This window comes from Schistocerca gregaria, chromosome 6, assembly GCF_023897955.1.
Source record: "Schistocerca gregaria isolate iqSchGreg1 chromosome 6, iqSchGreg1.2, whole genome shotgun sequence".
Taxonomy (NCBI): domain Eukaryota; kingdom Metazoa; phylum Arthropoda; class Insecta; order Orthoptera; family Acrididae; genus Schistocerca; species Schistocerca gregaria.
Genome location: NC_064925.1, coordinates 15,494,826 through 15,510,326, shown reverse-complemented (window position 1 = coordinate 15,510,326; position 15,501 = coordinate 15,494,826).

The following is a 15,501-nucleotide window of genomic DNA, read 5'->3' as shown; positions in this document are numbered from 1 at the left end:
CACATCTAAAACAACGTCGGAAAGTAACTCGTTCGGCTTTTGAGTCACATAAAGTATGTGCGTTAATTTTGACGCCACTAGCTCTTCATGTTGTCATGCAATTTCTTTACCTCTCAGAAATGATTATGACATAAAAGTGAAGTACGTGACGAGTGTGACGTTAGGAAAACATTAGGCATCATGGAGAGATTCTGTATGGGACCACCCAACCCAAACGAGTACTGTGTGAAGTGGTACCCGGCAGGTATTCACCGAGGTAGCCGGCTAGCTCAGTCGGTAGAGCGTTAGACTCTTAATCCCAGGGTCGTGGGTTCGAGCCAGACGCTGGGCGGAACGGAATTTTGTTCCGCTGCAGGTGTAAATTACCGTTTTTCTGATTAACGAGATTTAATGGAAATAGCAACTTTAAACTTTGCCTACGTCTCTGTCAGTCGCAAGGAAGCTGTATTTGAAGGTGAAGGTGATTTTGTAGACATGTGTGAAAGACATGTTCTGAAATGCAAGTGTTGTTGTTTGGAGAGCACATCGGTTACGTGTCAGATGTGTAGCCAAGCAGTAATTTGTCGCCATAGCTGCAAATATTAGCCGGTAATATGAAGTGTTGTCAGCTAAAGTCTGATGATGCAGACGACCGTAAGGACGAAGTACCCAAGAGTACTGCTAGGCCGCGCCTCTTTAGCTCAGTGGTAGAGCACTGGTCTAATAAACCAGGGGTCGTAAGTTCCATTCTCACAGGAGAAAGATTAATTTTGGAAATCAGTTGCGCGTCGTGGCCGTATAGCAAACAGTACCTGTGATGACGAACAATTAGCGACAGGCGTTTTTTTAAGAATTACTCTCAGATGCGATTAAGGCAAATGGCGCAAATAAAGCATTTGCCAAAGCGGTACAGCATAAGGTGGGACGAGGCAGTCTGAATTACATTTTATAGATGTATTTCTCACATATCTCAGAGCCTCTCGCGATATTCGTCGTCGTCGTCGTCGTCGTCGCCGCCGCCGCCGCCGCTTCTGCAGAAGTAGCAAATGGCAATCGTAGCAAATGCGGCGAGGGTCGCCCTGCCTTCGATTCCGAATGCACAAAGTGTGTGGTCTTGTTTCTCAGTCTATATTTGGTCGGTCTCGTCAGAGGTTGAATGTAACGAATGGGTGGGAAAGAGCAAGGGGCAGCGGCTGTGTAGAACGAAAACACAAATCCTCAGGGGTGTGAGCGTTTCGAGATGAGTCGTATACATGTAAATGTTGGTCGTCAGTGACCGTGTGGCCTAATGGATAAGGCGTCGGACTTCGGATCTGAAGATTACAGGTTCGAATGCTGTCACGCTTGTGTTTTTCCAGTTCTGAAAAAGAAACATAACGTTTTAATGTAGCAATTGAGCAGTACGAAACCGTCTGAATGTTGCTGTTGACCATTTTTTGCTTGGAGATGCTCTTGAGCTTGAAACACACACAACAAGACCGGTGTTAACTAGCGAAATGGTCGGCAGAGTGCCGACACAGCGAGTTTTGACTATCACTTGCACATCTAAAACAACGTCGGAAAGTAACTCGTTCGGCTTTTGAGTCACATAAAGTATGTGCGTTAATTTTGACGCCACTAGCTGTGCATGTTGTCATGCAATTTCTTTACCTCTCAGAAAGGATTATGACATAAAAGTGAAGTACGTGACGAGTGTGACGTTAGGAAAACATTAGGCATCATGGAGAGATTCTGTATGGGACCACCCAACCCAAACGAGTACTGTGTGACGTGCTACCCGGCAGGTATTCACCGACGTAGCCGGCTAGCTCAGTCGGTAGAGCGTCAGACTCTTAATCCCAGGGTCGTGCGTTCGAGCCAGACGCTGGGCGGAAGGGAATTTTGTTCCGCTGCAGGTGTAAATTACCGTTTTTCTGATTAACGAGATTTAATGGAAATAGCAACTTTAAACTTTGCCTACGTCTCTGTCAGTCGCAAGGAAGCTGTATTTGAAGGTGAAGGTGATTTTGTAGACATGTGTGAAAGACATGTTCTGAAATGCAAGTGTTGTTGTTTGGAGAGCACATCGGTTACGTGTCAGATGTGTAGCCAAGCAGTAATTTGTCGCCATAGCTGCAAATATTAGCCGGTAATATGAAGTGTTGTCAGCTAAAGTCTGATGATGCAGACGACCGTAAGGACGAAGTACCCAAGAGTACCGCTAGGCCGCGCCGCTTTAGCTCGGTGGTAGAGCACTGGTCTAATAAACCAGGGGTCGTAAGTTCCATCCTCACAGGAGAAAGATGAATTTTGGAAATCAGTTGCGCGTCGTGGCCGTATAGCAAACAGTACCTGTGATGACGAACAATTAGCGACAGGCGTTTTTTTAAGAATCACTCTCATATGCGATTAAGGCGAATGGCGCAGATAAAGCATTTGCCAAAGCGGTACAGCATAATGTGGGACGAGGCAGTCTGAATTACATTTTATAGATGTATTTCTCACATATCTCAGAGCCTCTCGCGATATTCGTCGTCGTCGTCGTCGTCGCCGCCGCCGCCGCTTCTGCAGAAGTAGCAAATGGCAATCGTAGCAAATGCGGCGAGGGTCGCCCTGCCTTCGATTCCGAATGCACAAAGTGTGTGGTCTTGTTTCTCAGTCTATATTTGGTCGGTCTCGTCAGAGGTTGAATGTAACGAATGGGTGGGAAAGAGCAAGGGGCAGCGGCTGTGTAGAACGAAAACACAAATCCTCAGGGGTGTGAGCGTTTCGAGATGAGTCGTATACATGTAAATGTTGGTCGTCAGTGACCGTGTGGCCTAATGGATAAGGCGTCGGACTTCGGATCTGAAGATTACAGGTTCGAATGCTGTCACGCTTGTGTTTTTCCAGTTCTGAAAAAGAAACATAACGTTTTAATGTAGCAATTGAGCAGTACGAAACCGTCTGAATGTTGCTGTTGACCATTTTTTGCTTGGAGATGCTCTTGAGCTTGAAACACACACAACAAGACCGGTGTTAACTAGCGAAATGGTCGGCAGAGTGGAGACACAGCGAGTTTTGACTATCACTTGCACATCTAAAACAACGTCGGAAAGTAACTCGTTCGGCTTTTGAGTCACATAAAGTATGTGCGTTAATTTTGACGCCACTAGCTGTGCATGTTGTCATGCAATTTCTTTACCTCTCAGAAAGGATTATGACATAAAAGTGAAGTACGTGACGAGTGTGACGTTAGGAAAACATTAGGCATCATGGAGAGATTCTGTATGGGACCACCCAACCCAAACGAGTACTGTGTGACGTGCTACCCGGCAGGTATTCACCGACGTAGCCGGCTAGCTCAGTCGGTAGAGCGTCAGACTCTTAATCCCAGGGTCGTGGGTTCGAGCCAGACGCTGGGCGGAACGGAATTTTGTTCCGCTGCAGGTGTAAATTACCGTTTTTCTGATTAACGAGATTTAATGGAAATAGCAACTTTAAACTTTGCCTACATCTCTGTCAGTCGCAAGGAAGCTGTATTTGAAGGTGAAGATGATTTTGTAGACATGTGTGAAAGACATGTTCTGAAATGCAAGTGTTGTTGTTTGGAGAGCACATCGGTTACGTGTCAGATGTGTAGCCAAGCAGTAATTTGTCGCCATAGCTGCAAATATTAGCCGGTAATATGAAGTGTTGTCAGCTAAAGTCTGATGATGCAGACGACCGTAAGGACGAAGTACCCAAGAGTACTGCTAGGACGCGCCTCTTTAGCTCAGTGGTAGAGCACTGGTCTAATAAACCAGGGGTCGTAAGTTCCATTCTCACAGGAGAAAGATTAATTTTGGAAATCAGTTGCGCGTCGTGGCCGTATAGCAAACAGTACCTGTGATGACGAACAATTAGCGACAGGCGTTTTTTTAAGAATTACTCTCAGATGCGATTAAGGCAAATGGCGCAAATAACGCATTTGCCAAAGCGGTACAGCATAAGGTGGGACGAGGCAGTCTGAATTACATTTTATAGATGTATTTGTCACATATCTCAGAGCCTCTCGCGATATTCGTCGTCGTCGTCGTCGTCGTCGTCGTCGTCGTCGCCGCCGCCGCCGCCGCTTCTGCAGAAGTAGCAAATGGCAATCGTAGCAAATGCGGCGAGGGTCGCCCTGCCTTCGATTCCGAATGCACAAAGTGTGTGGTCTTGTTTCTCAGTCTATATTTGGTCGGTCTCGTCAGAGGTTGAATGTAACGAATGGGTGGGAAAGAGCAAGGGGCAGCGGCTGTGTAGAACGAAAACACAAATCCTCAGGGGTGTGAGCGTTTCGAGATGAGTCGTATACATTTAAATGTTGGTCGTCAGTGACTGTGTGGCCTAATGGATAAGGCGTCGGACTTCGGATCTGAAGATTACAGGTTCGAATGCTGTCACGCTTGTGTTTTTCCAGTTCTGAAAAAGAAACATAACGTTTTAATGTAGCAATTGAGCAGTACGAAACCGTCTGAATGTTGCTGTTGACCATTTTTTGCTTGGAGATGCTCTTGAGCTTGAAACACACACAACAAGACCGGTGTTAACTAGCGAAATGGTCGGCAGAGTGGAGACACAGCGAGTTTTGACTATCACTTGCACATCTAAAACAACGTCGGAAAGTAACTCGTTCGGCTTTTGAGTCACATAAAGTATGTGCGTTAATTTTGACGCCACTAGCTGTGCATGTTGTCATGCAATTTCTTTACCTCTCAGAAAGGATTATGACATAAAAGTGAAGTACGTGACGAGTGTGACGTTAGGAAAACATTAGGCATCATGGAGAGATTCTGTATGGGACCACCCAACCCAAACGAGTACTGTGTGACGTGCTACCCGGCAGGTATTCACCGACGTAGCCGGCTAGCTCAGTCGGTAGAGCGTCAGACTCTTAATCCCAGGGTCGTGGGTTCGGGCCAGACGCTGGGCGGAACACTAGATCGCGTGTTTGCAGGTGTAAATTACCGTTTTTCTGATTAACGAGATTTAATGGAAATAGCAACTTTAAACTTTGCCTACATCTCTGTCAGTCGCAAGGAAGCTGTATTTGAAGGTGAAGATGATTTTGTAGACATGTGTGAAAGACATGTTCTGAAATGCAAGTGTTGTTGTTTGGAGAGCACATCGGTTACGTGTCAGATGTGTAGCCAAGCAGTAATTTGTCGCCATAGCTGCAAATATTAGCCGGTAATATGAAGTGTTGTCAGCTAAAGTCTGATGATGCAGACGACCGTAAGGACGAAGTACCCAAGAGTACTGCTAGGACGCGCCTCTTTAGCTCAGTGGTAGAGCACTGGTCTAATAAACCAGGGGTCGTAAGTTCCATTCTCACAGGAGAAAGATTAATTTTGGAAATCAGTTGCGCGTCGTGGCCGTATAGCAAACAGTACCTGTGATGACGAACAATTAGCGACAGGCGTTTTTTTAAGAATTACTCTCAGATGCGATTAAGGCAAATGGCGCAAATAAAGCATTTGCCAAAGCGGTACAGCATAAGGTGGGACGAGGCAGTCTGAATTACATTTTATAGATGTATTTCTCACATATCTCAGAGCCTCTCGCGATATTCGTCGTCGTCGTCGTCGTCGTCGTCGTCGTCGCCGCCGCCGCCGCCGCTTCTGCAGAAGTAGCAAATGGCAATCGTAGCAAATGCGGCGAGGGTCGCCCTGCCTTCGATTCCGAATGCACAAAGTGTGTGGTCTTGTTTCTCAGTCTATATTTGGTCGGTCTCGTCAGAGGTTGAATGTAACGAATGGGTGGGAAAGAGCAAGGGGCAGCGGCTGTGTAGAACGAAAACACAAATCCTCAGGGGTGTGAGCGTTTCGAGATGAGTCGTTTACATTTAAATGTTGGTCGTCAGTGACTGTGTGGCCTAATGGATAAGGCGTCGGACTTCGGATCTGAAGATTACAGGTTCGAATGCTGTCACGCTTGTGTTTTTCCAGTTCTGAAAAAGAAACATAACGTTTTAATGTAGCAATTGAGCAGTACGAAACCGTCTGAATGTTGCTGTTGACCATTTTTTGCTTGGAGATGCTCTTGAGCTTGAAACACACACAACAAGACCGGTGTTAACTAGCGAAATGGTCGGCAGAGTGCCGACACAGCGAGTTTTGACTATCACTTGCACATCCAAAACAACGTCGGAAAGTAACTCGTTCGGCTTTTGAGTCACATAAAGTATGTGCGTTAATTTTGACGCCACTAGCTCTTCATGTTGTCATGCAATTTCTTTACCTCTCAGAAATGATTATGACATAAAAGTGAAGTACGTGATGAGTGTGACGTTAGGAAAACATTAGGCATCATGGAGAGATTCTGTATGGGACCACCCAACCCAAACGAGTACTGTGTGACGTGCTACCCGGCAGGTATTCACCGAGGTAGCCGGCTAGCTCAGTCGGTAGAGCGTCAGACTCTTAATCCCAGGGTCGTGCGTTCGAGCCAGACGCTGGGCGGAACGGAATTTTGTTCCGCTGCAGGTGTAAATTACCGTTTTTCTGATTAACGAGATTTAATGGAAATAGCAACTTTAAACTTTGCCTACGTCTCTGTCAGTCGCAAGGAAGCTGTATTTGAAGGTGAAGGTGATTTTGTAGACATGTGTGAAAGACATGTTCTGAAATGCAAGTGTTGTTGTTTGGAGAGCACATCGGTTACGTGTCAGATGTGTAGCCAAGCAGTAATTTGTCGCCATAGCTGCAAATATTAGCCGGTAATATGAAGTGTTGTCAGCTAAAGTCTGATGATGCAGACGACCGTAAGGACGAAGTACCCAAGAGTACTGCTAGGCCGCGCCTCTTTAGCTCAGTGGTAGAGCACTGGTCTAATAAACCAGGGGTCGTAAGTTCCATTCTCACAGGAGAAAGATTAATTTTGGAAATCAGTTGCGCGTCGTGGCCGTATAGCAAACAGTACCTGTGATGACGAACAATTAGCGACAGGCGTTTTTTTAAGAATTACTCTCAGATGCGATTAAGGCAAATGGCGCAAATAAAGCATTTGCCAAAGCGGTACAGCATAAGGTGGGACGAGGCAGTCTGAATTACATTTTATAGATGTATTTCTCACATATCTCAGAGCCTCTCGCGATATTCGTCGTCGTCGTCGTCGTCGCCGCCGCCGCCGCCGCTTCTGCAGAAGTAGCAAATGGCAATCGTAGCAAATGCGGCGAGGGTCGCCCTGCCTTCGATTCCGAATGCACAAAGTGTGTGGTCTTGTTTCTCAGTCTATATTTGGTCGGTCTCGTCAGAGGTTGAATGTAACGAATGGGTGGGAAAGAGCAAGGGGCAGCGGCTGTGTAGAACGAAAACACAAATCCTCAGGGGTGTGAGCGTTTCGAGATGAGTCGTATACATGTAAATGTTGGTCGTCAGTGACCGTGTGGCCTAATGGATAAGGCGTCGGACTTCGGATCTGAAGATTACAGGTTCGAATGCTGTCACGCTTGTGTTTTTCCAGTTCTGAAAAAGAAACATAACGTTTTAATGTAGCAATTGAGCAGTACGAAACCGTCTGAATGTTGCTGTTGACCATTTTTTGCTTGGAGATGCTCTTGAGCTTGAAACACACACAACAAGACCGGTGTTAACTAGCGAAATGGTCGGCAGAGTGCCGACACAGCGAGTTTTGACTATCACTTGCACATCTAAAACAACGTCGGAAAGTAACTCGTTCGGCTTTTGAGTCACATAAAGTATGTGCGTTAATTTTGACGCCACTAGCTGTGCATGTTGTCATGCAATTTCTTTACCTCTCAGAAAGGATTATGACATAAAAGTGAAGTACGTGACGAGTGTGACGTTAGGAAAACATTAGGCATCATGGAGAGATTCTGTATGGGACCACCCAACCCAAACGAGTACTGTGTGACGTGCTACCCGGCAGGTATTCACCGACGTAGCCGGCTAGCTCAGTCGGTAGAGCGTCAGACTCTTAATCCCAGGGTCGTGGGTTCGAGCCAGACGCTGGGCGGAACGGAATTTTGTTCCGCTGCAGGTGTAAATTACCGTTTTTCTGATTAACGAGATTTAATGGAAATAGCAACTTTAAACTTTGCCTACATCTCTGTCAGTCGCAAGGAAGCTGTATTTGAAGGTGAAGATGATTTTGTAGACATGTGTGAAAGACATGTTCTGAAATGCAAGTGTTGTTGTTTGGAGAGCACATCGGTTACGTGTCAGATGTGTAGCCAAGCAGTAATTTGTCGCCATAGCTGCAAATATTAGCCGGTAATATGAAGTGTTGTCAGCTAAAGTCTGATGATGCAGACGACCGTAAGGACGAAGTACCCAAGAGTACTGCTAGGCCGCGCGCCTCTTTAGCTCAGTGGTAGAGCACTGGTCTAATAAACCAGGGGTCGTAAGTTCCATTCTCACAGGAGAAAGATTAATTTTGGAAATCAGTTGCGCGTCGTGGCCGTATAGCAAACAGTACCTGTGATGACGAACAATTAGCGACAGGCGTTTTTTTAAGAATTACTCTCAGATGCGATTAAGGCAAATGGCGCAAATAAAGCATTTGCCAAAGCGGTACAGCATAAGGTGGGACGAGGCAGTCTGAATTACATTTTATAGATGTATTTCTCACATATCTCAGAGCCTCTCGCGATATTCGTCGTCGTCGTCGTCGTCGTCGTCGTCGTCGCCGCCGCCGCCGCTTCTGCAGAAGTAGCAAATGGCAATCGTAGCAAATGCGGCGAGGGTCGCCCTGCCTTCGATTCCGAATGCACAAAGTGTGTGGTCTTGTTTCTCAGTCTATATTTGGTCGGTCTCGTCAGAGGTTGAATGTAACGAATGGGTGGGAAAGAGCAAGGGGCAGCGGCTGTGTAGAACGAAAACACAAATCCTCAGGGGTGTGAGCGTTTCGAGATGAGTCGTTTACATTTAAATGTTGGTCGTCAGTGACTGTGTGGCCTAATGGATAAGGCGTCGGACTTCGGATCTGAAGATTACACGTTCGAATGCTGTCACGCTTGTGTTTTTCCAGTTCTGAAAAAGAAACATAACGTTTTAATGTAGCAATTGAGCAGTACGAAACCGTCTGAATGTTGCTGTTGACCATTTTTTGCTTGGAGATGCTCTTGAGCTTGAAACACACACAACAAGACCGGTGTTAACTAGCGAAATGGTCGGCAGAGTGCCGACACAGCGAGTTTTGACTATCACTTGCACATCTAAAACAACGTCGGAAAGTAACTCGTTCGGCTTTTGAGTCACATAAAGTATGTGCGTTAATTTTGACGCCACTAGCTCTTCATGTTGTCATGCAATTTCTTTACCTCTCAGAAATGATTATGACATAAAAGTGAAGTACGTGACGAGTGTGACGTTAGGAAAACATTAGGCATCATGGAGAGATTCTGTATGGGACCACCCAACCCAAACGAGTACTGTGTGACGTGCTACCCGGCAGGTATTCACTGACGTAGCCGGCTAGCTCAGTCGGTAGAGCGTCAGACTCTTAATCCCAGGGTCGTGGGTTCGAGCCAGACGCTGGGCGGAACGGAATTTTGTTCCGCTGCAGGTGTAAATTACCGTTTTTCTGATTAACGAGATTTAATGGAAATAGCAACTTTAAACTTTGCCTACATCTCTGTCAGTCGCAAGGAAGCTGTATTTGAAGGTGAAGGTGATTTTGTAGACATGTGTGAAAGACATGTTCTGAAATGCAAGTGTTGTTGTTTGGAGAGCACATCGGTTACGTGTCAGATGTGTAGCCAAGCAGTAATTTGTCGCCATAGCTGCAAATATTAGCCGGTAATATGAAGTGTTGTCAGCTAAAGTCTGATGATGCAGACGACCGTAAGGACGAAGTACCCAAGAGTACTGCTAGGCCGCGCCTCTTTAGCTCAGTGGTAGAGCACTGGTCTAATAAACCAGGGGTCATAAGTTCCATTCTCACAGGAGAAAGATTAATTTTGGAAATCAGTTGCGCGTCGTGGCCGTATAGCAAACAGTACCTGTGATGACGAACAATTAGCGACAGGCGTTTTTTTAAGAATTACTCTCAGATGCGATTAAGGCAAATGGCGCAAATAAAGCATTTGCCAAAGCGGTACAGCATAAGGTGGGACGAGGCAGTCTGAATTACATTTTATAGATGTATTTCTCACATATCTCAGAGCCTCTCGCGATATTCGTCGTCGTCGTCGTCGTCGTCGTCGCCGCCGCCGCCGCTTCTGCAGAAGTAGCAAATGGCAATCGTAGCAAATGCGGCGAGGGTCGCCCTGCCTTCGATTCCGAATGCACAAAGTGTGTGGTCTTGTTTCTCAGTCTATATTTGGTCGGTCTCGTCAGAGGTTGAATGTAACGAATGGGTGGGAAAGAGCAAGGGGCAGCGGCTGTGTAGAACGAAAACACAAATCCTCAGGGGTGTGAGCGTTTCGAGATGAGTCGTATACATGTAAATGTTGGTCGTCAGTGACCGTGTGGCCTAATGGATAAGGCGTCGGACTTCGGATCTGAAGATTACAGGTTCGAATGCTGTCACGCTTGTGTTTTTCCAGTTCTGAAAAAGAAACATAACGTTTTAATGTAGAAATTGAGCAGTACGAAACCGTCTGAATGTTGCTGTTGACCATTTTTTGCTTGGAGATGCTCTTGAGCTTGAAACACACACAACAAGACCGGTGTTAACTAGCGAAATGGTCGGCAGAGTGCCGACACAGCGAGTTTTGACTATCACTTGCACATCTAAAACAACGTCGGAAAGTAACTCGTTCGGCTTTTGAGTCACATAAAGTATGTGCGTTAATTTTGACGCCACTAGCTCTTCATGTTGTCATGCAATTTCTTTACCTCTCAGAAAGGATTATGACATAAAAGTGAAGTACGTGACGAGTGTGACGTTAGGAAAACATTAGGCATCATGGAGAGATTCTGTATGGGACCACCCAACCCAAACGAGTACTGTGTGACGTGCTACCCGGCAGGTATTCACCGACGTAGCCGGCTAGCTCAGTCGGTAGAGCGTCAGACTCTTAATCCCAGGGTCGTGGGTTCGAGCCAGACGCTGGGCGGAACGGAATTTTGTTCCGCTGCAGTTGTAAATTACCGTTTTTCTGATTAACGAGATTTAATGGAAATAGCAACTTTAAACTTTGCCTACATCTCTGTCAGTCGCAAGGAAGCTGTATTTGAAGGTGAAGATGATTTTGTAGACATGTGTGAAAGACATGTTCTGAAATGCAAGTGTTGTTGTTTGGAGAGCACATCGGTTACGTGTCAGATGTGTAGCCAAGCAGTAATTTGTCGCCATAGCTGCAAATATTAGCCGGTAATATGAAGTGTTGTCAGCTAAAGTCTGATGATGCAGACGACCGTAAGGACGAAGTACCCAAGAGTACTGCTAGGCCGCGCGCCTCTTTAGCTCAGTGGTAGAGCACTGGTCTAATAAACCAGGGGTCGTAAGTTCCATTCTCACAGGAGAAAGATTAATTTTGGAAATCAGTTGCGCGTCGTGGCCGTATAGCAAACAGTACCTGTGATGACGAACAATTAGCGACAGGCGTTTTTTTAAGAATTACTCTCAGATGCGATTAAGGCAAATGGCGCAAATAAAGCATTTGCCAAAGCGGTACAGCATAAGGTGGGACGAGGCAGTCTGAATTACATTTTATAGATGTATTTCTCACATATCTCAGAGCCTCTCGCGATATTCGTCGTCGTCGTCGTCGTCGTCGTCGCCGCCGCCGCCGCTTCTGCAGAAGTAGCAAATGGCAATCGTAGCAAATGCGGCGAGGGTCGCCCTGCCTTCGATTCCGAATGCACAAAGTGTGTGGTCTTGTTTCTCAGTCTATATTTGGTCGGTCTCGTCAGAGGTTGAATGTAACGAATGGGTGGGAAAGAGCAAGGGGCAGCGGCTGTGTAGAACGAAAACACAAATCCTCAGGGGTGTGAGCGTTTCGAGATGAGTCGTATACATGTAAATGTTGGTCGTCAGTGACCGTGTGGCCTAATGGATAAGGCGTCGGACTTCGGATCTGAAGATTACAGGTTCGAATGCTGTCACGCTTGTGTTTTTCCAGTTCTGAAAAAGAAACATAACGTTTTAATGTAGCAATTGAGCAGTACGAAACCGTCTGAATGTTGCTGTTGACCATTTTTTGCTTGGAGATGCTCTTGAGCTTGAAACACACACAACAAGACCGGTGTTAACTAGCGAAATGGTCGGCAGAGTGCCGACACAGCGAGTTTTGACTATCACTTGCACATCTAAAACAACGTCGGAAAGTAACTCGTTCGGCTTTTGAGTCACATAAAGTATGTGCGTTAATTTTGACGCCACTAGCTCTTCATGTTGTCATGCAATTTCTTTACCTCTCAGAAAGGATTATGACATAAAAGTGAAGTACGTGACGAGTGTGACGTTAGGAAAACATTAGGCATCATGGAGAGATTCTGTATGGGACCACCCAACCCAAACGAGTACTGTGTGACGTGCTACCCGGCAGGTATTCACCGACGTAGCCGGCTAGCTCAGTCGGTAGAGCGTCAGACTCTTAATCCCAGGGTCGTGGGTTCGAGCCAGACGCTGGGCGGAACGGAATTTTGTTCCGCTGCAGTTGTAAATTACCGTTTTTCTGATTAACGAGATTTAATGGAAATAGCAACTTTAAACTTTGCCTACATCTCTGTCAGTCGCAAGGAAGCTGTATTTGAAGGTGAAGATGATTTTGTAGACATGTGTGAAAGACATGTTCTGAAATGCAAGTGTTGTTGTTTGGAGAGCACATCGGTTACGTGTCAGATGTGTAGCCAAGCAGTAATTTGTCGCCATAGCTGCAAATATTAGCCGGTAATATGAAGTGTTGTCAGCTAAAGTCTGATGATGCAGACGACCGTAAGGACGAAGTACCCAAGAGTACTGCTAGGCCGCGCGCCTCTTTAGCTCAGTGGTAGAGCACTGGTCTAATAAACCAGGGGTCGTAAGTTCCATTCTCACAGGAGAAAGATTAATTTTGGAAATCAGTTGCGCGTCGTGGCCGTATAGCAAACAGTACCTGTGATGACGAACAATTAGCGACAGGCGTTTTTTTAAGAATTACTCTCAGATGCGATTAAGGCAAATGGCGCAAATAAAGCATTTGCCAAAGCGGTACAGCATAAGGTGGGACGAGGCAGTCTGAATTACATTTTATAGATGTATTTCTCACATATCTCAGAGCCTCTCGCGATATTCGTCGTCGTCGTCGTCGTCGTCGTCGTCGTCGCCGCCGCCGCCGCTTCTGCAGAAGTAGCAAATGGCAATCGTAGCAAATGCGGCGAGGGTCGCCCTGCCTTCGATTCCGAATGCACAAAGTGTGTGGTCTTGTTTCTCAGTCTATATTTGGTCGGTCTCGTCAGAGGTTGAATGTAACGAATGGGTGGGAAAGAGCAAGGGGCAGCGGCTGTGTAGAACGAAAACACAAATCCTCAGGGGTGTGAGCGTTTCGAGATGAGTCGTTTACATTTAAATGTTGGTCGTCAGTGACTGTGTGGCCTAATGGATAAGGCGTCGGACTTCGGATCTGAAGATTACAGGTTCGAAAGCTGTCACGCTTGTGTTTTTCCAGTTCTGAAAAAGAAACATAACGTTTTAATGTAGCAATTGAGCAGTACGAAACCGTCTGAATGTTGCTGTTGACCATTTTTTGCTTGGAGATGCTCTTGAGCTTGAAACACACACAACAAGACCGGTGTTAACTAGCGAAATGGTCGGCAGAGTGCCGACACAGCGAGTTTTGACTATCACTTGCACATCTAAAACAACGTCGGAAAGTAACTCGTTCGGCTTTTGAGTCACATAAAGTATGTGCGTTAATTTTGACGCCACTAGCTCTTCATGTTGTCATGCAATTTCTTTACCTCTCAGAAATGATTATGACATAAAAGTGAAGTACGTGATGAGTGTGACGTTAGGAAAACATTAGGCATCATGGAGAGATTCTGTATGGGACCACCCAACCCAAACGAGTACTGTGTGACGTGCTACCCGGCAGGTATTCACCGACGTAGCCGGCTAGCTCAGTCGGTAGAGCGTCAGACTCTTAATCCCAGGGTCGTGGATTCGAGCCAGACGCTGGGCGGAACGGAATTTTGTTCCGCTGCAGGTGTAAATTACCGTTTTTCTGATTAACGAGATTTAATGGAAATAGCAACTTTAAACTTTGCCTACATCTCTGTCAGTCGCAAGGAAGCTGTATTTGAAGGTGAAGATGATTTTGTAGACATGTGTGAAAGACATGTTCTGAAATGCAAGTGTTGTTGTTTGGAGAGCACATCGGTTACGTGTCAGATGTGTAGCCAAGCAGTAATTTGTCGCCATAGCTGCAAATATTAGCCGGTAATATGAAGTGTTGTCAGCTAAAGTCTGATGATGCAGACGACCGTAAGGACGAAGTACCCAAGAGTACTGCTAGGCCGCGCCTCTTTAGCTCAGTGGTAGAGCACTGGTCTAATAAACCAGGGGTCGTAAGTTCCATTCTCACAGGAGAAAGATTAATTTTGGAAATCAGTTGCGCGTCGTGGCCGTATAGCAAACAGTACCTGTGATGACGAACAATTAGCGACAGGCGTTTTTTTAAGAATTACTCTCAGATGCGATTAAGGCAAATGGCGCAAATAAAGCATTTGCCAAAGCGGTACAGCATAAGGTGGGACGAGGCAGTCTGAATTACATTTTATAGATGTATTTCTCACATATCTCAGAGCCTCTCGCGATATTCGTCGTCGTCGTCGTCGTCGTCGTCGTCGTCGTCGCCGCCGCCGCCGCTTCTGCAGAAGTAGCAAATGGCAATCGTAGCAAATGCGGCGAGGGTCGCCCTGCCTTCGATTCCGAATGCACAAAGTGTGTGGTCTTGTTTCTCAGTCTATATTTGGTCGGTCTCGTCAGAGGTTGAATGTAACGAATGGGTGGGAAAGAGCAAGGGGCAGCGGCTGTGTAGAACGAAAACACAAATCCTCAGGGGTGTGAGCGTTTCGAGATGAGTCGTTTACATTTAAATGTTGGTCGTCAGTGACTGTGTGGCCTAATGGATAAGGCGTCGGACTTCGGATCTGAAGATTACAGGTTCGAATGCTGTCACGCTTGTGTTTTTCCAGTTCTGAAAAAGAAACATAACGTTTTAATGTAGCAATTGAGCAGTACGAAACCGTCTGAATGTTGCTGTTGACCATTTTTTGCTTGGAGATGCTCTTGAGCTTGAAACACACACAACAAGACCGGTGTTAACTAGCGAAATGGTCGGCAGAGTGCCGACACAGCGAGTTTTGACTATCACTTGCACATCTAAAACAACGTCGGAAAGTAACTCGTTCGGCTTTTGAGTCACATAAAGTATGTGCGTTAATTTTGACGCCACTAGCTCTTCATGTTGTCATGCAATTTCTTTACCTCTCAGAAATGATTATGACATAAAAGTGAAGTACGTGATGAGTGTGACGTTAGGAAAACATTAGGCATCATGGAGAGATTCTGTATGGGACCACCCAACCCAAACGAGTACTGTGTGACGTGCTACCCGGCAGGTATTCACCGAGGTAGCCGGCTAGCTCA